The following is a 27,748-nucleotide window of genomic DNA, read 5'->3' as shown; positions in this document are numbered from 1 at the left end:
ATGTCCCTGGATCAATACCTTTGATGAGGTTTCCTCAGCACCATGTTTAAACTGCTGTCTCCTGGGTGGTTACAAAGCTAGTCGCGACGTGGTGGACTTCCAGACTACTCCACATTGAAAACAGAAGACACACCATCACCAAAATTTCCCAGCACTTGAATGTGGCGCTTGTTCTGCAGTGTGGCGCACCATGACCATGACCATGACCCCGACTACAAAAGCAGTTCATCTTTATCTTCTTAAACGACTTTCACCAATGTCTCTGCGGCAAGGTCAGAGGAAGGGGAAAAAAACCCCCCAAAGAGATATGAAAGCTCATCTCAGAAGCACCCTGGGAAATTCAGGGAACAAACACTTGGTTGTTCTCATTTTGTTCTGCTTCGGATCGAGACGACAGAACTGGATGAAGTGCCCTCAAAGAAGGTAGCAACTGAGACTTTTTTATTTGGGACTTTTATGTCCAGGCTTAAAGATTTAAACTGAAATATCGAACTTACTTTCTGCCTCGTGCTGTTATTTAGAGCCCTGCCTGCTGACGTTCTGAGTAATACGTGCTGAAAGAAGGTTTCAGTCAAAGTTGTAATTTGAATGTTTAAGGTTATGAAATCTACAGGACTGTTGCTGTTGTACATAGCACAAAATAAACATCTCGATTCCAGGAAACTAAAGGAGACAGCTTGTGAATCGCTTTCTTAAGACGAAAAGACTTCTGCAGAACTACTCTTTGCCTTCTAAACCAGCCTGGATAGAAACCGAAGCAGCCATCGAGACTAAAGTTTTACCAGGTCAATAAAATGGTAGAATACATACAGCCACCGGCACAGACACTCTGCACATGCAAATTTAAGCAGCATATGTTGCTTAGAGGCACATAATAAAACCATTCAAGGGGATCACTAACTCTGCATGCCATCCGGTAGTCACTGCAACTTCTAAACACCTCTGCTATTTTACTGGTGATTCCTATAACCAAATACTAGACGCTATTAGTTGTTACTTCATTGCTAAATTTACTCCTTTTTTCCCTTTCAGCTTTTCTCTTGATGATCTGAAACCCTAAACTTGAAGTACAACAAAACTCGGCAATCTTACACTGGTAATTTACCATTCTAAGTGTTTTTCAATCACAGCCTTTAAAGAAAGTTACAAAATAAGCTCAACCATCAACTTAATAATCAAAGAGACAATAATACACTGGAAAAAATGCTCAATTCTCAACAATTTTAAGGGGTATCACTGACCTTTGACAACACTTCTAAATTACCACTTCACTGGATCTTTTGCCCAAGTACAAGCAGTCTACTTGTAATAATACAGACACCGACTTTGACTTGATTTATGTTCACAGGTTGATTTGACTGGCTGCTGAGTGACAGCCCCCTCTGAGTGGGTGCAAAGGAGCTGAGTAAAGATGATATGAATAGTGGAAAACAGATTTTAAAGTCATTTAGAAACCCCAAATACACTTAAAGGAACTCGCGCAAGAAGGGGATTGCCAATGGAAAGTATTTTTTTCTCCTTCTCGACAGAAGTCTGCAGTACCAAGGATCTCTTCAGACCAAATTACTGCGATGGATGTAGACAGCGTGGCAGTTGGTGTCCAGACACAAGAACAGGCTTACTCAGGTCTACAAAAAAGGAATGCAATTTGAGAGAGAACTTCCTCTTTGTTCTTATGAAAACTGGGTTTTCATAGGGAAACTAAGTGAGAACTTTTATAATCTTAAAGATTATTGTAATATTGGTATTTTTTCAGTTTCTCTCTTTTAATTTCTTCTGTCATTTCTTGGTTTAGTTTCACACTGTATTATGAATAATGTCTTAACCTTAGAGTGCTTTTTCTCTGAAACATTTTGTTTCCTAAGTTTCAACGCACAACCACAAATGTTCAGCAACACATAATAATGGCGTTCAGATCTGCAAAAGAAGAGGCCCAGACTATCACCTCTGTGCTGAAAACATATTGACATTTTACTTCTCACTTGAAAGAATGATATGTCATCCCTTTGCACTACATGATAGATCTGAAGAAATACATCGATAACCGGGATCCTAATGCACGCCTGAAGTGTTCTCCAGCACCCTTCCAGCCAAGTGCTGACCCACTCAGACATTGCTTCACCCAAGGGTATCTACAAGAGGTCTGTACACACTGCTTGGTACTTAAAAAACCTCACTGAAATCTAACCCGATTATCTCATAAACTTCTACACCAGACCTACACATGGCAAGGAATAGCACTGGTGTGGTAAGAGAAGCATCACAACTACCTGTCATTAGTCTTTGGAGAAACTTGTGATGAAATTATTCTGGTCAAGAACATATAGGGAGGTGGGGTGGATCAGGCTAGAAATAATCATGGGCTTATTTCCACCAGTGGGAACTCTGCAACAGCTCACAGCATCTTTTATCAGTTGAGTGGCACTACCTCTCTCTGTGTGAAGCACCAGCTCTCCGTCTATCAATGTGAAGTGATGCTCAGAGATAAAGTGCTCTTAGGACCCTTTTCCTGGGGAAAAGGATCACTTATGGGGCAGCCACTTAGATTCTGGTTGCCCTTCAATTCTACCACCAAAGAGAGCAGCCTCTTGTGCTTGTCGACCTCCAGCATGGGTAGGGTAGAGGCTGTATATGGCTTTTTGATGCTTGGATGTTTAGAGCCAGCTGTCACTTCACCAGCAATATTCTGTGGCCCATCTGCACAGCTAGACTGCTCCTGCTGCTTCATTAGTGAGTACAATGGGTTTGGGGAGGAGTTTACAAAATATGGAATTCAAATGTGTAATTATACCCTTAGTGATACACAGATTCTCCTATGACACTGAGATATAGGAACACTAAGTACAGCAAGCTAGCCTGGCACTGAACCATCAGCTAAGGGTTAACACCAACATTCCCAGGACTGAGGTGCACTGTCTTCTGAGTCCTCAGGTGAGCCCAGGCACTGCACAGAAGACAGGGATTTCCTCTTCAGCAGACACATAAAATGTACTTCTATGAAAGGAAAAGGGAAAATGGGGATGGCAAAGAAGAGCCATATGGCTGATCTGAAAGGAAAGCATGTTTGCAACAACACTGAAACATTAGAGGCATTGTTCAAGTGCAGTTCATCCTTGCAAAAATATTATCCTCGTCATGATGCCAAGGTTGGTGAAAGTATGGGCTACTTGCCATGGAAGTGCTGGGTATTTAGGCTAGACCTGTCATGGGGCTTATTTACTCTCTGCGCCCAAGATTTCAGACACACTCAAGTGTAGTGTTCATGTCTTGGCAGAGACTTCTCATTCATGCATTTTCTCCCGGTCCCCTTTGAGGAGTCTTCCTCCTCCGACATTGCAGCGGTTGAAATTTCATTGCTTGCTGAGAAAACCAACACTGATTAATTTTATCCTACTTGCATGGAAGAGGTAAAGTATGCAGGTCTCTAGCCAGGGACAAGGAAATCCCTGCTGCTTACATGCCACATTGAATAAGCAGTCCATGGTTGAGGCCGTTGGGCTTCAACAGTCTTCATGCCAACCGCAGGAAAGAAGCAATTAACCGTAGCAGCATGTGAAGAAAACAAGAAGTAATGCAACACATTCGCTTTTGATTATAGAGTATTTTCTTATAAGACATAATATTCCACAAGGAAGAATTCAGCTGTAGTCTTACATTGACACACCCCAAATTATTAAAGGAACGTGATTGAGGTTGCAAAGTTAAGCCTCAAAACCTAGGGCAAAACCTAAATTAAAGTTGCTCGTGTAACCTGAATGCCATCGCTCACCCTGTGTACATTCTGGTACAGTCTTTAATTGCATCACTGCAAACTGCTTTTCCCACAGGACCTTCACCTCATTCAATGCACAGAACAGACAGTGCTTACTTAATGAGCGGCTATTCAGTGTTTCGTTTTCTCCTCTGGTTCAATGTGTGGCCCTGGACTTTTTTTACTGCACACCAGTCAGGCCTGCTCTGAAGACAGAATGATTCATTTCCCCATAGACCTTTCTGTGGCATTCTTCACTGTACCTTTTGAATACTTCACACGTATTCATGGATCTATTTTCACACCACCTCTGGGAGACAAAGAATCCAATTTTACAGATAGAGAACTTAAACATATGAAGATTAAGGTAAAAAGTATCCATTGATTGGTGCAACTTGATTTTCTGTGTATATAACTTTGTACACCATTCACTCTGTTCAAAGCCAATCTTCCCTCTGCTTCAGCTGCAGATGTTAGTTCTGAGACCCAAAAATCTCAAGGCAGCTACTCAGAAAATGAAAAATGAACAATAAGAGGCCAACTGTGAAAAACTCATTTTAAGTGACTTGCCTGTCATCATGTAAGACCTATCCCTGTCCAGATCCCTCGTGTGCTATTGAATTGCTTTGGCCATGAGACCATTTCCTTTGATACTGCAAATCCATATTTAAATTTATCACACACTTTTTACCTCATGCAATAAATGAGTCAGTCATTCTAACCTCCTTTATTAGACAACCCAGTTTCACCCCCAGACTAACTCAGTCTTTTGTACTGACTGCTTTAGGGCTCCTGGGGAAGAGAACTAAGCATGTGATATATATAGAGATACGGACTGAAGCTGCATAGGCAGCCTTAATTCAAAATCCATCTTAGGTGCTCATTGCTTTAACGCATATTTTTCATGGTTAATTTCCTAAGCTTTTAAGGAACTGGAAAACTGGAGAAAGAAAACTGCTGTGGACCAATAGAGAAGCTCTTACTCATTAGGAAGAGCTCACACAAAACCTGGGAACTTTCAACTTGGCAGCTTTATCCTTTTATTACAGCTTTGCCTGAGCTCTTTCCTAAGTTTTCTTTGAAACAGAGCTCCGTCATGTTGATACCCATACTGACACCCATATCAGCAGAGCTGAAACAGGGTTATCACTGTATCCACTTGTGCTGCTGGGAGCTGGGAAAGGGAACTGTAAACTGTTAGCTGATTATTCTCAGTTCCAGGGGCTTGCTGGACCGTGATTTTCCATTTCTGTTTTCTTTCACATTCCATCCCTAACTTCTTGCCATCTTTCCCAGCAGCACTGATTCTCCATTCTAGGTCCCCGAAGACAAGCAAGTTCCCTCCACTTCTACATTAAATCTCAATCTTTCTAGATAATGGGTCCCAAATCCCCCATCCATCTGATCCCAGGACTTGTTCTACACTGGCAAGATAGTATGCAGCAGTACAAGTGGGATATAAATTTACAGCATTCCAGCAGCTCTGCAACAGCTCTCCAAAAGGACATCCTTTGGAAAGCATCTGCTAAGACTCTGCATCTCAGTCTGAAGTGGCTAGTTTCTTTCAGTGGTGGAAAAAGCATTCAGAGATCCTCAAGATGGGATCCTTCCCTGAAATGTATCCTTGATGGCCTCTTTCCTTTATGTACAGGTAGATAAGTTGCTGCAAAATACAGTTAAGCTTTATGAACCCCCTCAGCAACACGTAATGTAACTAACCTCATCTGAAAGTGGAATAAACTACCTCACTCTTAGCTGAATATTTAAGCTATAGTAACTATAGTGGTGTTCATTCACCAGTGCTCATTCCTACAGTGGACTGATGCAGCTTCTCTGTCTTTCTGCTCAATCCTGGCTCCCATTTTCAGCCTGTTGCTTTTAACAGGTAGGTAGGAAGGAAGACAGGTAGATAGACAGATAGATATAGATAGATAGATAGATAGATAGATAGATAGATAGATAGATAGATATAGATTGATAGATAGATAGATAGATAGATAGATAGATAGATAGATAGATAGAGCTGGGGAGTGGAAGGTTATAACACAGAAAATATCCAGCATGGAAAATTTAAGTCTATATAACTGTGGGAAAATCTTAATCTTCTAATGTGCAATATTAGGCAACCTTAATAATGGATGGTGCTCTGCAGCCCACTAATAACAGCAACCCTTACTCAGAAGGTTTGGCTTTGGGAGGAGCTTCTTTATTATTTATTATGTGCTACAGGGCCAGTTCTGCTGTGCCTAGTGATGTTTTAGGACCTTGACCTGTGAGTAGTCTCACCAAATTCAGAAGGCTTAACCGGAAAATTCAAAGAAGATGCTATCTTTGAGGGCTATATGGGAATCAAAACACAAGCAGCTTCTTGTCCAGAGGGTTTTGGGGTTTTTCAGCCTAAATATATAAACATAACACAGCAGAATATGAGGAATAAGAAGAGAGACTGCATAAGATTCATTCAGTGTTTTGTATGATTTTTTGATCTGTAATAATTAAGCATCTCTATCTGCTTATCAGGGATTAATATTACCTTACTTTCCTTGAATTCCATTTTGTTCTTACATTATGCATGTTCCACATGAGCATTCTCTCAATATTTCTGGCACAAATAGGAGCCTCTTTGGTAAGGACTCATAAGGTTATGAATGTCTGGACAGCCTGAGTAATGAAAGGCCATTTGGGGCCGAACCATTGACCACAGCTTTAACTTGCCAGGAAGGATAAAACATAAAATGTAAATTAGGTACTAATAATCCATTTTCCTTCTAAATCCTTGGTACAGAGAAGCAGCATGAAGTACAGATTATGCTTTGAGAGAGATTTTGGAATAATTTGCAGTTAAAAATATTGCATAGGACCTTGTGTTGTGGCCTCAGAAGAGACTGAATTGTGAGTTGTTACTGCTCCCTTGAACCCACTTCAGTCAATGGAAAGTTTCATTGGCACCTGGATTTGTTGCTTTGGGTAGCTGCCTAGCTACCAGCAAACCCCAGCACATAATACTGTCATCAGGGAAAGAAGAATGTGCAGTCCAGCAAGCAAGACATGCATGGAAAAGTACATTTCTCCCAGCATGTTTTGCAATCTCCATGCTATTCCCTCCCCATCTTCCTTTCCACTGATCTCATCTGTGGAGATGAAGTAAGAAGAAAATGTAGGAAGTAGCGTTTGCAGTGATAGATCATTCTACTGCCACTTGCATGACCAATATCAGCCTTAACACAGCTTTGACCCTCTCAATGGGGCCACCCCCTTGCGAAAAAACGAATGTTCAGCTCATGGTGGGACTTGCCAGCAGCCTTCCAGTACCTAAAGGGGCCTACAAGAATGCTGGAGAGGGACTTTTTGTAAGAGCAAGTAGGGACAGGCCAAGGGGAATGGCTTTAACCTGCCAGAGGGGAGACTGAGATGAGCTCTTAGGCAGAAGCTCTTCCCTGTGAGGGTGCTGAGGCGCTGGCACAGGGTGCCCAGAGAAGCTGTGGCTGCCCCATCCCTGGCAGTGCTCAAGGCCAGGTTGGACACAGGGGCTTGGAGCAAGCTGCTCCAGTGGAAGGTGTCCCTGCCCGTGGCAGGGGTTGGAACTGGATGAGCTTTAAGGTCCCTTCCAACTATGATTCTATGATACTGTTCATCAGTCAAGGGATCCAAAGGCAACTCGAGGTGGGTCTGGTGTGTTTAGTTTACACAATGAATTTGCTATTAAAGCACTGACGTTGCGTTCTTTTAGCAACAGTGTGCACTGAAGTGTTGGGAACAGAGTTACACATTATGCAAGTCGCAACACAATACTTCTGTTGTGTTGTTTTCAGAATACGCATAAAGACACGTTCTCACGTGGGAACTCCAGCCTCCAATATTACGTAAGAAACCTCGAGTCTTCAGCTGCCCCTTTAGCAACTATTGTTCTTGCTCTGTTTGCCACAACCCAGCTATGAGGAAATGACGAGTTTTCCTTTCCTCAGCTGGGACCAGGACTGTCTAAAAATATAACTTATGGAACTTGCTTCTTGAATTAATTATGTTCCAGGTGAAAAGAAACGTGAAATATAAAACGGGACGCCCACGTACGTGGCCTTAATGAGATCTGTAACTGCTTCTCCACCCCATGGCACCCACCTCTTACGTGAAACCTGGAATCTTGCTACCTTTCAATAGGTCTGTATGTCTGACATGGCTGATTCAAGCTGCTCTACAGCTCAATAATTTCTACCATTCTTTACAGTTAGAAAATAAGAACTATAAAAATTAAATAAATACCTCGTTTTGGCCTGCAAAAAGGGGAAAGTGTTAGTAAAGAAGACTGTGGAAGAACTCTAGAATTCGTCAAGCTATGGTCTGCGTTATCTGTCAGCCTTAAGTGGGAAACTCCACTGGGAATACTCAAACACTCCCACGTATGCATTTTAATATTGAAAGTATGTGAGCAGTGGGTGCAGCACCCTGCGTACTCCACTCAGCCTCTTTACAAGGGGAAATCAGTGGCTACATCACTGATACAAGGCTTAAAGTAGATCTCTGCTCCATCCTTACGGAATTGCCTTGCTGGAATAGAGATCTGCCTGACACATCTCCCAGAGGAGCAAAGCAGGGAAAGTGAAGGCCTGCCTCCTCATTCACTCTTCCTGTTATTATTTTGTAACATTATTGCTAAAAAAGACTATTTTACTGTGCTAATGCCTAATCATGGCACAGGACGAAGATCATATGGAGAGGAGCACGGTGTTAGGCACTGAATGAACACAGAAAAACAAGGCAGTCCGGCTGTGGTGAGTGGAAAGGTTTAGAGAATATGAATAAATATTCACTGGTTTTGGATGCCTCTTGGAGACACCTTCCAAACTCTCTCAGATTCAGCCTCTACTACTGATGTAGGAAAAGGGAATCACAATTTATTCAGGTAAAGGAGGAGACTCCCTAAAAACACATTGTTCTGGCAAAACAGAAACAGACTAAACAGGCCTCTTGAAGAAATACGCATTTGAGAAACCACCCTGATTTAAAAGATCTAGTTCGTATCCTTCACCCATTACATGGGCCTGTGGTACAGCAGCATGCAGGAGATACATCATGTGATAATTCAGGGACACAAACACTGTAAGAAAACCAAAGGTACTGCAAAAGTAAGCAAATAAACCTTGAGGTTACAGAGAAAAAAGGCAACAAAAAATCCACAAGGTCTGGTCTGGTGCATGCTATCATTATTAACATGAATCATGGCTTCACGGTCCTCAGAGGAGAGCTGATGTGCCTCCCCATAAAGCAGGTCTTAGGGGCATATTTGTTACTAGCAAAGGACAAGCACCACAGTTGGCTTTCATATAATGATCCAATGGCGGCATTTAAGTGAGCGGAATATAAACATCCAGGCTGGAATGTGGCCAGGACACTACATTTAACATCCTAGCCTTGATAAGAAATGCCATATAGGCTGCAACGTCCAAGCAGAGCAGACGCAAGCCTAATTAAAGGGTCTTATCTGATATTCCCACACACAACAAACTACATAGACCAGAATTTACAGTCCTGCGCAACATCGAGTATTGAGTCGATCGATGCTGTCTGCAACTGCCACATGTGGCACAGCACTTGGAGAAAATCTGTTGTGGAGAAAAGCAAGCGTGGTTTGCCTTGGAGGGTCCCAGGTATGTCCCATGGGGGGAAAAAAAACCTGTCTGCAAAAGGCTTCTCTTCCTCTCTGTTCTGTTGGCCAACTTCCCACGTGTGTACCATCATGCTCTCAAATGAACTCACTCATAACGTGATGACAGCCGCCCCATTTTTCGGATGCCAGACTTTAAATGAGAGGAAATTAGGGTGTTTGGAAGGTGGCCACCTCACCCTCTGCCAAAGACCAAGAGAATTTTCTTCCCTCTTTTTGTTTAGGTGTGGCCAAACCACTTTTGAATCACATCGGCAACGTGGTGAGCACAGCTGTCTTGCCTCCTTTTCCCCAGAATCAATCTACAGTGTTCAATGAAAACAGCTTGTGCAAATAGAGGCAGCAAGTCAGCAAAGATATGACAGAAGGAAAACAGAATTTCTAGCACAAATAAGAAAGCTGGTTTTGGTTACCCTCACCAGTCAGGACAGATTACATCAGTAAGGGTGGTAAGACCTGGCTCTAGTACGGAATAATCTGCCCGCATCTCTCACAAATGGTATTTTCACTGAACAGACCCAAAACAACATTCACTTTGCCTTAGGTGCCTGTGTTGACACAGTCTGATTTCATCCACTCGGTTGCCTGGTCCTACCCTTGGCACAGCCTCATGGTAATTCTCACATTGCTCTACTCAAGAAATTCCCCACTGCATACATCATTGTGAAAAGACTTACAAATATTATAAGATACTCCAAGAATTCATATAAAGTCCAGTGATTCCGCTGGGAACTGTGATAGCGCGGAGCTCTCCAGATCAGACAATGTGCTGAGTTTAAATGGCTTATAGAATCATAGAACAGTTAGGGTTGGAAAGGACCTCAAGATCATCTAGTTCCAAGCCCCCTGCCATGGGCAGGGACACCTCACACTAAACCATCCCACACAAGGCTTCATCCAATCTGGCCTTGAACACTGCCAGGGATGGAGCACTCACAGCCTCCCTGAGCAACCCATTCCAGTGCCTCACCACCCTAACAGGAAAGAATTTCCTCCTTATATCCAATCTAAACTTCCCCTATTTAAGTTTGAACCCGTTACCCCTTGTCCTGTCACTACAGTCCCTGATGAGACCCTGGCTTGCTTCTCTTTTTTTCACAATTCAGCATCCTCGTGGCATTTTAACTTTCGCAGCTTCTCATCGGGTTTTCCTGTGTTCTTCCCTCCAGCCTTCCCATAATTCTCTGATTAAATAACCAAAATCACCTGATTAGCCATGTCTTTCAGTCCACGCTCAGACTTTGAAAAGCTCAGGCCAGGGCCTTGCTTACTAAGCTTTACCTTTCCCATGGAGGTATCCACGTTTTAGTTGGAGTTCCCCAAATCAAGGAAAGGTAAGAAATCACTGCTTGACAACCTCTGAGTTTTTATTGCCACAGTTAAGAGAGAGACCACTCTATTTCTTGTGTCTGGTATCACATCATAGCTGCACAGCTCTACATCAGTCCTGCTGTACTGAAGGCATTAACTTCATTTTCGGATCCCTTGATTGTCAGTGTTTATGAGTAGCTGGCAGCTGAATTCTGGGTAAGAGCAGCATTTTTAAAGAGCTACAGTAGGTCATTAATAAGAAGAAATTCCTGAAATGAAGCATTACATTAGCCGTTCTCCAAAATTACATGGAGCATAAGTTCCACTTGCTCCAAATTAGAGACCAGGAGGTCCAAGTAAGGTCTACTTTGCAAGCACTCTAAGTAAAACAGATCAACACCATGAAATGACAGTGCAAGTACACTTTGAGACAGAAAAAGCCTATTTAGCTGCAATGGGCAACAGCATGAAGTGTCCATCTTCAGTTTTGGTGATGCTGTTTAGAAACATTAGTGACAGGACAAGGGGTAATGGGTTAAAACTTAAACAGGGGAAGTTTAGATTGGATATAAGGAGGAAATTCTTTCCTGTTAGGGTGGTGAGGCACTGGAATGGGTTGCCCAGGGAGGTTGTGAGTGCTCCATCCCTGGCGGTGTTCAAGGCCAGGTTGGATGAAGCCTTGTGTGGGATGGTTTAGTGAGAGGTGTCCCTGCCCATGGCAGGGGGGTTGGAACTGGATGATCTTGAGGTCCTTTCCAACCCTAACTGTTCTATGATTCTATGAAAGCCAACATTAGTTGCTCCTGCTACTTGTTATTGAGTCCACACTGCCACTCTTTAGGCTGTTCCCATGAATGCTGCATTAAACCACCTGCAATTACACCTGTAATTCCTGTATTGCTTGGAAAGGACCCCAGACAGGTAGCTTCTGTTTACCCAATGAGATCTTCCCCAGGTACAACACCAGAGTGCCTGCTGCGGTGCTGGTTTCGTTCTTCCTGATTTGGTTTTGCCTTTTGATGATGTGTTTTCATAGCGGCATTAATGTTTCACCACTCATCTCAGCCTCATGCTGCCTGGATTATGGTTTTTGTATGCACTTTCCACTGCTTGAACCAGAGCATGATCTTTTACTCCGTTGTTCTCAGACTCTTTAACCCTGATCTGTTTGATTCTAGGTCTGACTATGACGCAGAGGCCACATTCCTGGTGTTGACTGATAACCTGCTCCAGGCCACAGTTTACTATTTGTCCACAGCAATTCTTTCAGATAGGACAGCTATATTTATTACAGCACAGTGACCACATGTCCTTCTCCTTCTCCAGCAACAGAAGCCGTAGAGCAATGCCAAGCACCCATTCTCTGACCCCAGGGACTTCCATGAGAGACCCACGTCATTCCTAGCTCTATTTCACATTTAGAGCTTTGACAGGATGGAAGGCTCATCGCATCTGGTCATGCTCTAGGGCAGCTGAGTGCCAGGCCAATCCAACATGACTCAGGGGCATAATTAGAGCTTATAAGCCTGGGGTGAGAAATACAACTGATTTACTTCAACGTAATGAAAAAGCCAGCATTTGTTAAGAGGCCAAATTGAAGGGGGGTGTTTTGTCACTTGGGTTCAGGGCTGGGTTGGATATGCCAAGTGGTTTTCTCCTTATGACTGCTGAGAAAACTGTGGGCTTGACATTTGAATATGGACCTCTCTGCAGTGATTCGTGCCTCTCACGCTGTCCTCCCCTTTTAAACAACTGAGAGCAGCACGATGCCTCTCAATGGATTTTTTCTTCCTAGGTGCCCTGCTCAAGACATGCACTGCACAGGGTCCCTGGGACTGTTATTAACCAGTAGTTGAGTTTCAGCTCGAGTGGAAAACACTGAGCCATAACAACCTAATACCAAACATCTGCTGTCTCCGTGCCCCAGGCCACGTCATTTGCAATCACTTGAAGAGCTCAGTATCAGCTTAGCATTGTGTGGGCTGGAGAGCAAAGGGAGCTGCAAGCACTCCTGGTGGAAGGGTTGTCTCCTCTGGAATGCGCTTCCCCACTTCAGCGCTAACAGCCTGGATTTCATGGCCTCCAGGTCATCCCATAGGTTCCATCTGCTTTCCCAGGCTCTGAAGGGGGAGGAGGACTTTGGGAAATCATAAGGCTACTATAGGAAATGCTTAGTTGTAGCACAGCAGGAAGAGGTTGCGCCTTGAGACATTGACTCAGTGGGTAGAAATTGCACTGATAGCAAGTAAATCTGCCCAGAAAGCAGAATGGGGATCTCTTACTGTGCTGAAGAAATGCTTATTGACTTTGTGGGACAGAAGATAAAGGAATTTTATAACCCAATAAGTAAAATTGTTCTGATCAAGGTTTTAAAGTCTATAAATAACAAAAGAGAAGCAGCAGAAAACATAGATTTTGTAGTCATAAAAGGGGAAGAAGAGAAAAAATTCCATTAAGGGATTGTTCCAAGGGCTCACTTAAAATATTTAACACTGATCCCTTTGCCTTAAAAGAAATCACTTCTTAGATCATGCCATTCAAAATGAATTATACTTTCAATTTTCCTTGTTTCCTGCTATATCCATATTAAACCGTTACACTGCAGGCAGGAAAGAATCCAGCAAAAGCAACTCATCTTGCTGTATGCTAGGAATGGTTTTCTTCAGAGGGCTTAAAGCTGAAGACAGAGGTCAGCAATTTACCCCAAACAAAGCCCTGGAATTTAATCTTTCCTCTGCTTGTGAGCAGCACACTTCCAGGGCCTTCACAGCATTCTTCTACTACATTCCTACTGGAAAGTAGGGCTTTAAAAGCCTTCTATAACGGCTGCTCATCTTTTTTCCTAAGAGACTTGAAGCTGTGAATACTGTATTAGGGAGCTGCCAAGTTATCTGCAGAGGTCCTCTACCATTTTACCTCTCCCAGAGATGCTTGTTTAATTAACACATTCCACAAGCTGTAGGACTCCTCACAGCTGAGGGTTTCTTCTGCTTCAATGCACGACCATGCTGGAGGACAAGGGCATGAACAGTTCATGTCAAACCTTTGCAGCCCTCCTTTGCCTTGCATATGGACTGCGTAGCCTGGAAATGCATCTCAGAGCAATATGTGCTTTGAAATTGGGAAGGAAAGGGAAGACAGCTGGAAATGTGCATCATTTAAAATGCTGTAGGATGAGAAACAGATGCTGGCATGGCATTTGTGGAGCTGCAAGTTACACAGCTTATGCCGGCAGTTGGCAAGCTAAACTGGTATCAAACCCACAGCTATGCAAAACCCACCACCACAGCTGGCAACCAGGCTGGCAGAGCCAGCCAAGAGTGAGCAATGATGGGCACTGAAGTATTCTCTCTCTTGCCATTGTAACTCCAGCCTGGAAGGGACCAGAGCAGAGAGAGGGAAATCATACTGCACCTGCCTGGGAGAGAAACACATCTCCCTTTCAAGGGATATCTGTGCCTTACCTGTAACCAGGACCTAAATTCACTTAAATGAAGGGGAAAAAGAAGGAGGGTGAAAAGCAAAGGGTGGTATTTGCTCTCTAATTTAAGGTTTGATAATCTGTATCTCACAGGCAGAGCCTCCAGCTGAACTCCCAGTGCCTCCTCTGCTCCAGGGCTGTTGAAGGAAAGAGTTTCTAATCCCTCCCCAACACGTGTTGCAAGTGGGTGAGCTGGCAGCAAGACGAGATTCCCTTCCTTAGAGCTGCCTACCAAAAAGGGAAACCTTGGAAAACTGCCAGATCTGGGGACTTGTTAGGGAAACACTAGTTTGCTAATGGGAGGGGAAAAAAATGGAAGAGGCAGAATTCCACATAATTCTGCCAGCTAAAACATTGTTTTGACTTGTATCAGTAGCATGAATCTATCAGCTAATTTACACAAAGGATAAAGGCTTTTTTGGGAGACAGGGTTTAGCATCATCAGTCCCCAGCAACTGGTGAGACAGAAAGCTAAAATCACTGGGGATTAGGAAGGAAAACATAATCTCTTTTTGGGAATGGAGAAGGACAAGTTATCAACTGGTCTCATGAGAAAAGAGAAAACAAAGGAATATCCTCCGTATGCTATCAGCTATAGAGTATAGAGCTCTCTACAGATTTCAAGCAATCTATAGGTGCTTCCTAGTAATTGATTGTGGGTGATGACTACTTTCCATGCAGTTCAACAGTGCTATTGAGAATAAAATCCTATCTCTCTTTTTGGACCAGGATGGCAACTCTCCACCAGAGCTCCTTTAGGATTTGGAACACAGGCCAGTGCCAGAAAACTTGCGAAAACCACAGGGCTAAAGGGTGGATCCATGTCTTCCCTCTGTGCGCTGGCCCTGCTGTAATCCCAGTCTGTCCTAATGCATGAAGCCCATTGCAGCACGCAGTGGGAGTAACCACAACCTTGTGTGACCTTTGCGTTGGCAGCTCCTCTGCAGTGTTTGAAACTTCACATTGCCGCCTTCCACTCCTTAAGACCTTACTTAAATAGGTTGATTTTTAACTCATAAGAAAGGCTCTGGCCCCTAAGGAGACTTTGAATAGGTTTAAAAAAGACATTAGTCTTAGTCATAGGACTAAGGGTTGTCCATGGCAAAGAACACGGAGAAAAGGCTGTAATTCTCGCTCGCAGCTCTGACCACTGATTCATGGTCACATTGGCATAGACAATACTGGCATAGGCAGTATTTTTAATAGGTTTTGGGGTTTTATTTTTCCATTGAAGATAATGAGGTTACGGTGTGTATGGACACCCACAGTCTCGTGGGCAGGGATGAAAGCAGTCTCAGAAGGAAGGAGAACCTTGGAGGAAAAAAGCCTTTGTGGGGCTAAGGACAGTCATGAGGTCCGCTCCCAACATGAGGGCTGCTGAACAGCTGCTCTTTTCATGTTGGCTTTTTTCCCCTCTCCCAAACAGCACAAGCCTCAGGAATACTCCCACTGACGATGCAAAGGGGATGTACCCTTACCTACAGTTATCCCCCAAGCCCACATGCCCTCCTGTCTTCCTTTCTCCATCCTCTTTGAGCATACAACAGGCCTCCAGGAGCCAACAGTGGGGGCACATTCCTACTCCAGGGACAGATTATCTCCTTCCTATGTGGGATGCCCAACCTGTCACCAGCACAGAGGTCTCTCCCAAGCATACCCCACCTAGTTATTCATGCTTAGCTTGAGCAGGTTTAGCTTGCTCAGCCAAAGAGTTCTGAAACAGATCTTGCTTGATGGCTTGATCTTGCACTGCCGCCAGTTGGCTTTGGCTGTTGGAGAACTGATCAGCTATAATATGTCATACTTTGCCACACTAAATCAAATATTCCATGCTATTCAGTAAGTAACCCACCATGGGTTTCTCTCTTTTGCATTTCAGAGTCCGTGCTGTACCTTTCAGGGTGTTCTTACTTCTTACTCACTCAGGGTCTAGTTTGTTGAAGCCACTGCTCATGAGGCAACCTATACCTATGCCGAAAGGTCAAATACAATGAACGTGATACTCCAGTGCTGAATATTGTTTGTCATAGTATTTCTGAAGTGACTTACACCAAATTCTTCCTGTGCTCAAACCCACTTTTCTCCATAAACCACGCTTACAAATGCCAATAGTATTTTGAACCGGGAGTTACGAAAGCCTGAAAGCACTCACAGGGGGCTGTTTCAACACTGCGAACACTTATATGTAGTTGAGCCAGGTCCTGTTGCTCACAAGAACAGCCTTCACCAATCTGTCAACACTGCCTTGTCCTAACTTGATCAAGCAAGAGCTCACAAAATCACTGTGACGTGCAGAGACCCTCAAGGTGCCACTGCAGATATAAAGCTGCTGCTGCTGGAGGGCAGGAGGGTGGTGGATCTGGCAGGTACAATGAAATTAGTGACTATTTGCAGAGATTATATTTCTGTGGGTCATTTAATACCACAAAGACTTCCCATCTTTTGTAATTAATCAATTCTTCTTCTGGAAAGGTAAAAACCACCACATTTTTCTTAATTTACTAAATTTAATTGTGACCTAAATGTCTTGCTCTGTTCCATAACATATTTTTTAAGGATTATAACAGTTCAGACTCTTTGTTGAGCCATTTTTGGACTGAGCTTTACAAATTCCAGGACTACAGGGAGTTCTCCAACAAAATCAAACACCAGTCTGCCTTCTTCCCCACACTCTCAGGAGTTTGCATTATACTGTCGTGCTCTACAGTTTTGTTTCCTTTCCCTACATTGGGCTTTCACTCATCCTTTCCATTACTTCACCTAAAAGACAGCAGTTGAGGGTAGAGAATTTATTTGACTTGTCTTAAAAGTCCCTGGCACTGGTTTAGCATAGTAAAAATGTGATTAATAAGTAAATAAAAACACTGGCATAACCAGGAGCTCTATTCAGAAATGGTCTCCTAACTCTGGCCTCTATCCTGCCAAGAGGGGGTTCTATTTTAATATCAATATCTCATAGAATCATAGAATAGTTAGGGTTGGAAAGGACCTCAAGATCATCCAGTTCCAACCCCCCTGCCATGGCCAGGGACACCTCACACTAAACCATCCCACCCAAGGCTTCATCCAACCTGGCCTTGAACACCGCCAGGGATGGAGCACTCACAATCTCCCTGGGCAACCCATTCCAGTGCCTCACCACCCTCACAGGAAAGAATTTCCTCCTTATATCCAATCTAAACTTCCCCTATTTAAGTTTTAACCCGTTACCCCTTGTCCTGTCACTACAGTCCCTGATGAAGAGTCCCTCCCCAGCATCCAGCATTTAGCAGAATTCATGGCCATGCCCCAATTTCTGATCTACACAGAAGAAACTGCACAGGGAAGTATTTTCAGTTATCACCTCCAAAGTGTTCTCAAAGCAGCACACGGTCCTTACCTGAAAAATAAATGGAATCTCTCAATGACTTCAGAGATTCAGCCAAATCAGCAAAAAATCTGGCCTTTAATATTCCCCATATGAATTCCCCTGTCCTATGTCTTAAAATCATAGAATGGTTTGGGTTGGAAAGGACCTTAAGGTCATCTAGTTCCAATTTGCTGCCACTGGCAGGGACACCTCATACTAGACCATGTTGCCCAACCTGGCCTTGAACATTGCCAGGGATGGAGCATTTACCACTTCTTCGGGCAACCTGTGCCAGTGCCTCAGCACCCTCACAGTAAAGAACTTCCTCCTTGTATCTAATCTGAACTTCAACTGCTGAAGTTTAAACCCATTACCCCTTGCCCTATTGCTACAGTTATTAAAAGCTATGTGTGAGATTATCCTGAACAACTTTTCAGCCTCTCTTTTCCTTGAAAGCCAAAAATCAGGAGCACTAGGATAATAATCAGCCAGATTTGCACTTTATGTGGGGTCTTACCTCAGACGTGGATTTACAAGGAGGATGAATCCCAACCCTGTTAACCGATAAAACAATTTGCAGTACATTTTATTATATTTTAAATAGAAATACTGTATTTATATTCATTTTACTGTTCATTTGCACTGTCAGGAAAAGACACCCTGGAGAAGAGAAGGCTGCGTGGAGACCTCATAGCAGCCTTCCAGTACCTGAAGGGGGCCTATAGGGATGCTGGGGAGGGACTCTTCGTCAGGGACTGTAGTGACAGGACAAGGGGTAATGGGTTAAAACTTAAACAGGGGAAGTTTAGATTGGATCTAAGGAGGAAATTTTTTCTTGTTAGGGTGGTGAGGCACTGGAATGGGTTGCCCAGGGAGGCTGTGAGTGCTCAATCCCTGGCGGTGTTCAAGGCCAGGTTGGATGAAGCCTTGGGTGGGATGGTTTAGTGTGAGGTGTCCCTGGCCATGGCAGGGGGGTTGGAACTGGATGATCTTGAGGTCCTTTCCAACCCTAAGTATTCTATGATTCTATTCTATGATTCTATGACAACTAAACCTGTGGAACTGAAATGCACAGCTTAAAGACCTTCCCAATGAAGAAAGTACACCTTATGGCAGTGAAGCATGCTTTGTGGCAAAGACTGCTTCAGTAACAGAAATGCTACAAAAACAGAAATAAAACTGAAACAAGGAAGTACAACATCGCTTTTGTATTTTGCAGATATTCAAACCAGCCTCTCTCTCTATATGTGTACATATATATGTATATACATACATACATGTATATACACACACATATAAAGTGCGAATTTTGTTTCACTCCAAGTATTTTATGGGCTTTGGGTAACTTTAACATAAAATAAGGCTACCACTAAATTTCTGGTTTTAAGTAAAGAATAGGATGTTTCTTTTCCTCCTGCCCCTCTTCCACCAAAGAAGGACATGGAAGGAAGAAACAGAAGAATGTTTGATTTAAGGTTTTAACCAGAATAATAACTGCAATTTCTAGTGCACACATTTCATTCAAAAAACTTGGTTTTGTTACAGAATGTTTCAGCCAAGGGCTCAGGCTCATGTCCATCCTCACTGACCTGCAGTATTTTGGTGTGCCATACTTCTAGCATGACTGTTCTTAGCAAAGGAACAGTTCTTCCTAAAACGAAACCCGGCCACAATCCTAGAGGCCTCTGCAACAACCAGCAGAAGCCAAATCGAAATAATGCTTCCTCTACCAGCTACTCCAAATGAGTTATTTTCCTTAGGAAGCATTAACTTAGGTTAATCCCATCCCTTCCTGAAAGCCTGAATCCATCCCCAGACGTGAGGATTTCAGGCTGATCATCCCATGAGCGCTCCCCTCCCAGCGTCCATAATGACGTAGGTCTGGTAGACCTTTTCTCCCTATTCCCTCCCTACAGTTCCCTCCTTTCATTATAAGAGGCCTCCTGTACAATTCAGGGGAATCTTTCCCACTGACCCCAGCAGAGCTGAACAATCAACCAAACCAGAGCCTTCGCTTTGCCCTGCCACCTCCTCATTACTACCAGTAGCAAATATACAAGTGAGTTCAGCAGGGAGAAGAGTTAAGTTTTTATCACAAATGCAGCCCTACCTCTCAGTGCCCACAACCTGCAAATGCTAAACTGGGTTTAAAATGAATTTCCTGAACAGCCAAGTACTACTATTTAACAGGACCCATGAGCACTTCTATAGCACATTACAATTCCAAATCACCGCAGAAGTATTAAGTAGCCTTAATGACTTGTATTGCCTAATAAGATAATGAAAAACCCTGCAGCTCACAGTATCTTCTATTTTCAGTGAGAAATGAAATGGATCTTTTAAAAGACTATATTATCTTCTAATTCCTTTTCTGCATATATCTGTAATAACTTCTGGAAATAATTGAAAGGGTGTCATGGCATTTTTTCCCCTTCTTAATTTGTGAAGAATTTATTGCCCCAAATACCGTCCTTGCCACAGAATACAAATACAGAGGTCTAGTGATAATATTTGTCCCTTTGGAGGCTTTCTATTGCACGAGGACTGGTGTGGACTCACTGGTAAGAAGATGTGGATTTGTTGCCTGTTCTTTATGGAGAATAGCAACGTCTTTCTTGGGTTCTTTCTGGATTGCCAGTGCCAAGGTAATGCTTAACGGATTAATTCTGGTGAAATAAATTCTGTAAATAGAACGTGGGCTGAGATCATTTCAACTCATTTCCCCTGCGTCCCTTTCCCGTCCTGGAAGCTGTCAAGTACAAGCAGCCTGCAAGCTGCCTGCTCTCCCCGTGTTAGTCTTGAGTCTCACTAGATGCATAAACCAGCTTGTTTTTCACATACTTTCAGTGATGGCATTAAACCCAACCCTTCTCAATTCCACCCATCGCTATAAACTGGATACAGCTAATCTTACAAGGGCACCAAACATTGCTCTGTTTGCCCATCATTAGAGCAGTAGAAACCTATGTTTATGATAGAATTATAGCTGAATCTGAAGGATTTTAAAGAAAGGAACTGAACCAACTGTGGGTTTGTAAACAAACAACATGGTTTCGACATCAGCCATATCATTTAATGTGCTGGAACAGTTTCTATCAAGCGGCCAGTTCCTGCCCCTGAAGAGTATATAATTTAATTTAGATGGATTTGATGTGCTGTCCCATATCATGAATGCAAGAAACTACAAGGGTACTGCTGAAGGCAAGGTCTATGCTGGAAAGATTGCATAAACTGTACTTCGAAGGAGCAACAGGGACCTTTTGGCTCAAAGAAGAGAGGGGAAAGTTGTGCCTACTGTAGAAGAAAGAAACAAAGAAAGTGAGGGGGAAGGGAAGTTTGCAGAGCGGGGACTTTCAAGGGGAAGGACTTTGTTTCTTTGTTAGAAATAAATCAGTTTGAGGTTTTTTTCTGCATTAATGTTATCCAAAAATATCTGCACAACTTTTTCCAGAGCAATAAATCCTATCCACAGCTCTCAGCAGTTCTTCCAGCTTTGCTTTCAGCCCTTCTTGCGTTCCTCTCTGCGCTCTTTCTGTACTCACTCCCTGGACAGCCACTACAGAGGACAACTCATTTGGGCAGGTTTTCTCTTAGGTACCACTCCAGCATCAAAGGGACTACCCACGCCGCAGCACCACAACCAGCCCTTCAGTGCTGGTGCAATAAACATGATCCCAAGGGACAACACAGAGCCCCGTCAGCACCCAGCAGCCTGGCCTGGTAACAACCACCGAGGTTAGGAGCTGGCACTTGGGTAATGCACAACACCAGCAATATAGCACTTTGCTACTGCTCCTAGTGACTGAACTATATCTTAAGCTGCAGTTATCTAAGGGCACTTAGATCATACAGAGCATGATTCTAACTGAGGAAGAAAAGCCACCCCATCTGGTGTGAATCAAAAGTTATTTGTGAGTCTATGTGTTTATCAGGTCCAGCTTTAATTGCTCTGGAAATATATTTCAATGAACAGCAGAACAATGACACATTATGGTGTCTTTTTTTTTACTGGATAGTATTTTCTACTCCACTGATCCAGCTCCCTGGGCTTGCAGAACACCTAGTGCTTCCCAGAGGTGCTGTACAGCTCCGCGCTGGGTACTCGGCTCTGGCTGCATACACACGCACCACCAGCATCTTTTCAACACAGCTACCCATGTGCCTGCTTATTTGGAAAGAAATGAGGAGACAATTCCTGTTGCTGCTTCATGTCATGGAATCCTGACTATTTGTTGAAAAACTTATTTCCAATAAAAATGGAAATCTTTTTTTTCCCCAAGGAAAGCTGATGCTTACTACAAAAAAAGAAAAAAAAAACCCCTCAAAACCTCAAATTTAATTTTTAACCAAAGCCATGATACAAAGGTGCAGCATTCAGACTGATACTGTGAGACAATCACAGAAGTTATAACTAGTTGTGTTCCGTTATTCACAGTGGAAGGCAAGCTAGCAGCTCTTTCCTTTGATCTAATTGTTGGCTTCAGGATTACACTTCTAAACCTCAGTTCTTAATCGGTGTAAAAATCAGAGCTGAAGAATTTGCTGGAGAGAAAATTGGCTGCTTCTTTGTGGTTTTTATCAGCTTGGGCTTTTGATGCCTTCTCTTTCCTGGTTTCAGTGCCTGAGCTTTATAGGTGATATAAGCTTTATAAGTGATACCACCTTGCAGACTCAGGTTCTGGGATCTGCACATGCATGGTGTTTCTTTGCTACACCTACATTCCCTGAGAGCACATACACATCCCGCAATGAACATCACTATGCCATCTTGTCACCTGCTCTCACAGAGGCAGCTTCCCCTGCGAGCAAGCCTGGAAACTCACACTTCCCTTTCCCAAGACCCCTCACCCATGTGTTTATATCTTTGCAGCGCTGGCAAACCGCTGAAGCCAAGGAACCCAAGAACTGCCGGTGGGAACTCATGACAGATGCCCCAGCACAGTGGAGCAGAGCAGGGGTGCCCTCTAAATGAGATAACTGGGGGATAGTAGCAGTCATTCTGCCACAGGATGGAGCTCAGTGCAGGCTGCAAAGCATTCCGAGGAAGCTGGATGAATACTTGAGCATCTTTCTGTCACTCATGTCCATACTGCTGCTTCTTGATTGTTACCAGCGCCCATGCTGGTGGCTGAAAAACCTCATTTAGGTGGGTCTGAATCCCATTGCAGAGCCTGCACTATCAATATGCTTCCAGGTAGATAAAGTGAGTGAAATAAAATCAGAGTGAAATAAAATCATACAGGTGAAGGTCTTGATCATGTCTGAAGAAGTACAACACAAAAAGGAGGAAAAGGGGTCAGCTTCTGTAAAAAGTGAGCATGTGAACTCTGTGGCTTCAATTCTGTCCCACTTACTCTGTTCACCACCTCTACAAAGAGTTTCTCAAGCAGAAGTGTATTTTTAACATCGCTGAAAAGCATTTGGAAGTTCAAGCTACTTCTGCCCTTGATAAATGGGACGCAAATGTCACCTAAGAGGGTAAACAGCACAGGGAAGGGTTTTGATTTTCTCTTTTTAAACCAAGTGTGGCCAGATCTGTATTAATGGGGCTGATCTTTGTGACTGTGACATCTCAGTGAATATGATTTATACGGTTTAGTGTGAGGTGTCCCTGCCCATGGCAGGGGGTTGGAACTACATGATCTTAAGGTCCTTTCCAACCCTAACTATTCTATGATTCTATGATATAAATATTTAACACGAGAAATCATCAGAGTTCTCCCTTCTACATGAGCACAATGCACAACCAGCAACTGCTTTACTGAAGGAGTTAAAGTTTTCTGCAATAATGCAACAAACCACTCTATGCAACAAACAGCAGCCACATTCTGTGGCAGTTTCCCCACAACCTTCAATCTGGGGGGGGGAAGTCTTGATTTATTATATAGCAGTTGGACAGTTGCGAAAGAAAATTTGCCAAAGATCAGAATAATCGACTCTTTCACCCAAGCAGGTTTTTTATGGAAGAAAAAAGCACAGAATGGGTCTGAGCAAAATAAATAAAAATTCCACGCTTTTAACCAACAGAACCTTTTGCGTCATTCAGAAATATTTACAGACATCCAGAATCTTTTATCATCAAAAAGACACTCTGCCCTTTAAAATTACAACTTCTTCTTAGAGTCGTGTTTACTGATGGCCTTTAAACTAGTGGGTATCCCTAACCTGTGGCATCTCTTCATGCAGTGTTTGTCAAATGTAGGCATTTTTAATGCTGTGCCTTGCTATTTTTTCCCTTCCCTTGAAGCATCTCTCTTGCTAAGGCATCATACGTGAATTTCAAAGATAGCTGAACACCGTCTACTAGCAGCATTCATCACATGAGTTATTGTCACTCGCGTCTCAAACACCAATCTTCACCAATTGACATGGTCACTAATGCTAGTATTATCCTGGAAAGGGCTAGCTGGTTTAATACAATTAAATGCAGACAGAAGGGTTGGAGATAGATGATCTTAAGGTCCTTTCCAACCCCAACCATTCTACGAGTCAATGAAATACAGCTGGGAAGAGGGCTACAAATAGAAATGTGTATTAGGCATTCATAATATACAAGTACACACGTAGAAGCTTCCCTCAGAGCCCTGTAAAGGTATTAGTGCAGCATCCCTGTTCCACTTGCCTATTTAATTATAATTAGCACACAATGACAGCCACTGAACTCCCCTGCAAAAGGCGTTGCATACTTTGGACAAAAAAGAAAGGAGAAGAGAAGTTGCTTTTAAGTGCAATCCAACAAAACAGCTCCTTGGCTAAATGGTGCTTTTAATAAAGATGTTTCCAGAGTTTGTTTATTTATCAAAAACCAGTGTTTCTCTCGGGTGTTTTGATTTTATTTTTTTCATTTCTATGCACAAGAAGGAAGGGAAAAAAAGGCTTTACTAAGCAAGGCTTTCAGTAAGACACCAGATGATGGATAGTCAAACACAGAGTCTCCTGTAAACACAGAGGGAACCAAAAGGTATGAACTGACTCATAATTGTGTCAACACAGGTCGCAGACCCTTGGTTTATTTCAGCCTTCCTGTTTTTCACAGATTTCTTTTCACACTACACTATTTTTTTAAGACACAGACTCTTTTCAGTACACCTTAGTGGGGTGTAAAAGCACACACATTTTTACACCAAAATGTGGGCATCTACACACACATGTAGACTGTATTGCCACAATTACAACAGCAGCATTTTCCACCCATGTCTTATGGCTGCATTAAACTAAGCCGTGCCTTTCTTTGCAGCAGTCAAATCAAAAGGTCCATCCCATCCCTGCCTCCAGTTTTTTCCACAGAGGCTCTTGGGAAGCATCCAGAAAAGAGGAGTACAACAAAACCTCAACAGCCTCATCCTCCAGTCCATGCAACCCTCTAAGACTTGGTGTGATTTCTTAACCAAAGGGGCAAGACTGTGTCTGACCAAAAGTGCTGGGAGGAGGACACAGGGCAAAGAGGTCTGTGATGAGCAGAACCTACTGATATTTGTCTTGCTCTCTAAACACACTGAATGGAGTCTGTAGCTTTTTCACTGGATAAAGTTGTTCTTTGCCCAGAGAAGCTGTGGCTGCCCCATCCGTGGCAATGTTCAAGCCCAGGCTGGATGGGGCTTGGAGCAAGCTGCTCTAATGGAAGGTGTCCCTGCCCATGGCGGGGGGTTGGAACTGGATGAGCTTTAAGGTCCCTTCCAACACAAACCATTCTGGGATGTTATGGTTCTCTGCTGGTTGACTATTTCCCTAAAGATTGGAGGGGAAAAAAACCCTCTCTGGGGTCTCAATTTCATTATTAGATTCAACTGGCACTGACCAGTGGCTTAAGAACTTTTTAGGGTAGGGACTGATGAGCAGACACACCAAGCAGTTGGAACCCCTGCAAGTCAGAAAGCAGTTCAACTCTTGGTTCAAGGAAGATGTTTCAGAACATTCCCTCACAAAATCACCTGTAGTCCTGAGATCCTTCTAAAGGACCTGCAGAAAATAACAAATGAAGATGGGTTAAAGCCAAGGGAGTTGTTCTTCCTTGATGGAGACAGTAAAAGAAGTGGTTGCAGGCCAGAACGCAATGACCATTACTTGTTCCTGGATGACCATGAGCCACACAGAGTCCAGTGCAATGGATTTGCATGTACAACAGATCCATTCTGAGCACCTCGGGTCAACCACACACGTGCAAACAACTTAATGCCATAGACCCAGTGCATCTGGTTCTTCCAAGATGGGTCAGATGAGCAAGGAGTTGTTTATAAACAGCAACTCTTTGCCTGGGATGTTTCAGCCTTAGGTAGATTAACTGAAAAATGGCAGAGGCAGAAAGGCCAGATGAGCTTCCTCAGGCTGAGCAGTGCCTCATTCCATGCGGAATCACATCCAACTCGGCAGGAAAACTACTCAATAACAGTCAGTCACACAACAAGGATTTGGACCTGATTTCCCAGTGTGACCAAGTCAGTTGCTAAAATTCCCAGCCAACAGGTAGCCCTTGCAATGAAGCCAAACCCACCAAGAGCATCAGAAGGGCTCCTTCCCTGTTACTTCACCACTTTGCTCACAAAAAGAAATGCAAAACAAATTACATCGAGGACAAAGCTGACACTAAAAACAAACCCAGAAACGGCATTTCAGAAACAGAAATCCCTGCCAGACTTAATTGTTCAAAGACTACTCATTTAGGATATGATATCCTTGTAAAGAGCCAAGTGTTTCATCTGGTGCTGTTGTCCCCTGTAAGAACCAAGGTTGATGGAACAACAGAGAGAATTCCCTAAGCAAATTACAATATATTAAGTCAAATCTGCTTCCGGCAGGTTCTGTACCTTCAGAAATCATGCCAGGGTTTGTGTGTTATTGAGTGGCAATAAACTGGAAAAACCTCTGCTCCTGCCTCATTTTTTTACCTTTTAGCTCTACAGCAGTAGACAAGGGAAGCAAAATTTACTGAAGGAGACCATGAAAAGAGCTTCAAAACGTTCCACATATTTTCCCTGCATAAACACACCATGAATTTCAAATGTAAATTGTGCCAGGGCACTGTCACTCAGACCCCAGGAGCTCACTCAAGTTAGACAAATTATGCTGCCTGTTATCTCAGTTGTTACGGTTTCTTGCCTTTCATTCATTCATTCATTGCCAGTGGCTGGAGCCTCAATTGCTGAAGTTAACCTCTGGTAACACTGGGTTATCCAGTGGAGGATGCTCAAGGAGATAGCTGCTAGCTTTGTTTGCCAAGGCACCAGTCAACAGAATGCTGAAATTTGGCAGGCATGAGCAGGAGAAATGCTGTGTTATGGAAATGGCCACTGCAAGCTTCCTTCCAAATCTGCAGTGTTTGGCTCACATTGATAAAACAAGTTAATAAATTTTCTTATATGTCGTATAAAAAACTACATAAAGTTGTGTTGTGGTTGTGGTTGGAATAGAGGATGGCACTGCTGAGCAAACCTGTCTGGCAGAGAGCAGTGGCTGTTGCTTCTAACATATCCATATAGGGATGCTGGGGAGGGACTCCTCATCAGGGACTGTAGTGACAGGACAAGGGGTAATGGGTTAAAACTTAAACAGGGGAAGTTTAGATTGGATATAAGGAGGAAATTCTTTCCTGTTAGGGTGGTGAGGCACTGGAATGGGTTGCCCAGGGAGGTTGTGAGTGCTCCAACCCTGGCAGTGTTCAAGGCCAGGATGGGAGGAGCTTTGGGCGACATGGTCTAAGGTGAGGTGCCCCTGCCTATGGCAGGGGGGTTGGAACCAGATGATTTTAAGGTCCTTTCCAACCCTAGCTGTTCTATGATTCTATGATCCAGACTGAAATTAATAATAACCTTCAACTACATCATCAATCTCTCTGCTTTCATCAAGTCTCAATTCCTCCCTGATAAAAGAGTTACTTATTACAAGAGAATAAGTGAAGAGAATACAGGATGTGATGGGGGGATTTGTTTCTTAACGTCCCTTTACAGCCACATTAGTCCTGGTAGATACCAAGTCAAAGCACTGTCCCATAGGCAGGTATCATCTAAATGTAAAGTCTCTTTGGCTTGTAGAGCCTGTGCATGCAAAGAAAAGGGCCTTCAGGCCTCGCAAGTGGATTTTACCCATCTCTCCGTCCTGATGCACAGTGACTTGTTAGGAACCAGAAATACTGAGTTTGCATGGCAGCATCGTGGGATGTACATGCATTCCAAGCCCAAACTGATTCCATTTAGTGAT

At 43.3% G+C, this 27,748-nt stretch overlaps 1 protein-coding gene across 1 annotated transcript in view; it reads right to left on the bottom strand.

Moving 5' to 3' along the window:
* Positions 1 to 27,748, bottom strand: part of GRK5 (G protein-coupled receptor kinase 5) — a 167,321-nt gene that overhangs the window by 67,917 nt on the left and 71,656 nt on the right. The window lies entirely within an intron of this gene.

The sequence above is a fragment of the Lathamus discolor genome, chromosome 3 (genome assembly GCF_037157495.1).
Source record: "Lathamus discolor isolate bLatDis1 chromosome 3, bLatDis1.hap1, whole genome shotgun sequence".
NCBI lineage: Eukaryota > Metazoa > Chordata > Aves > Psittaciformes > Psittacidae > Lathamus > Lathamus discolor.
The sequence above is the reverse complement of the archived record's forward strand: the minus strand, read 5'-3'. Positions and strand labels throughout refer to the sequence as shown.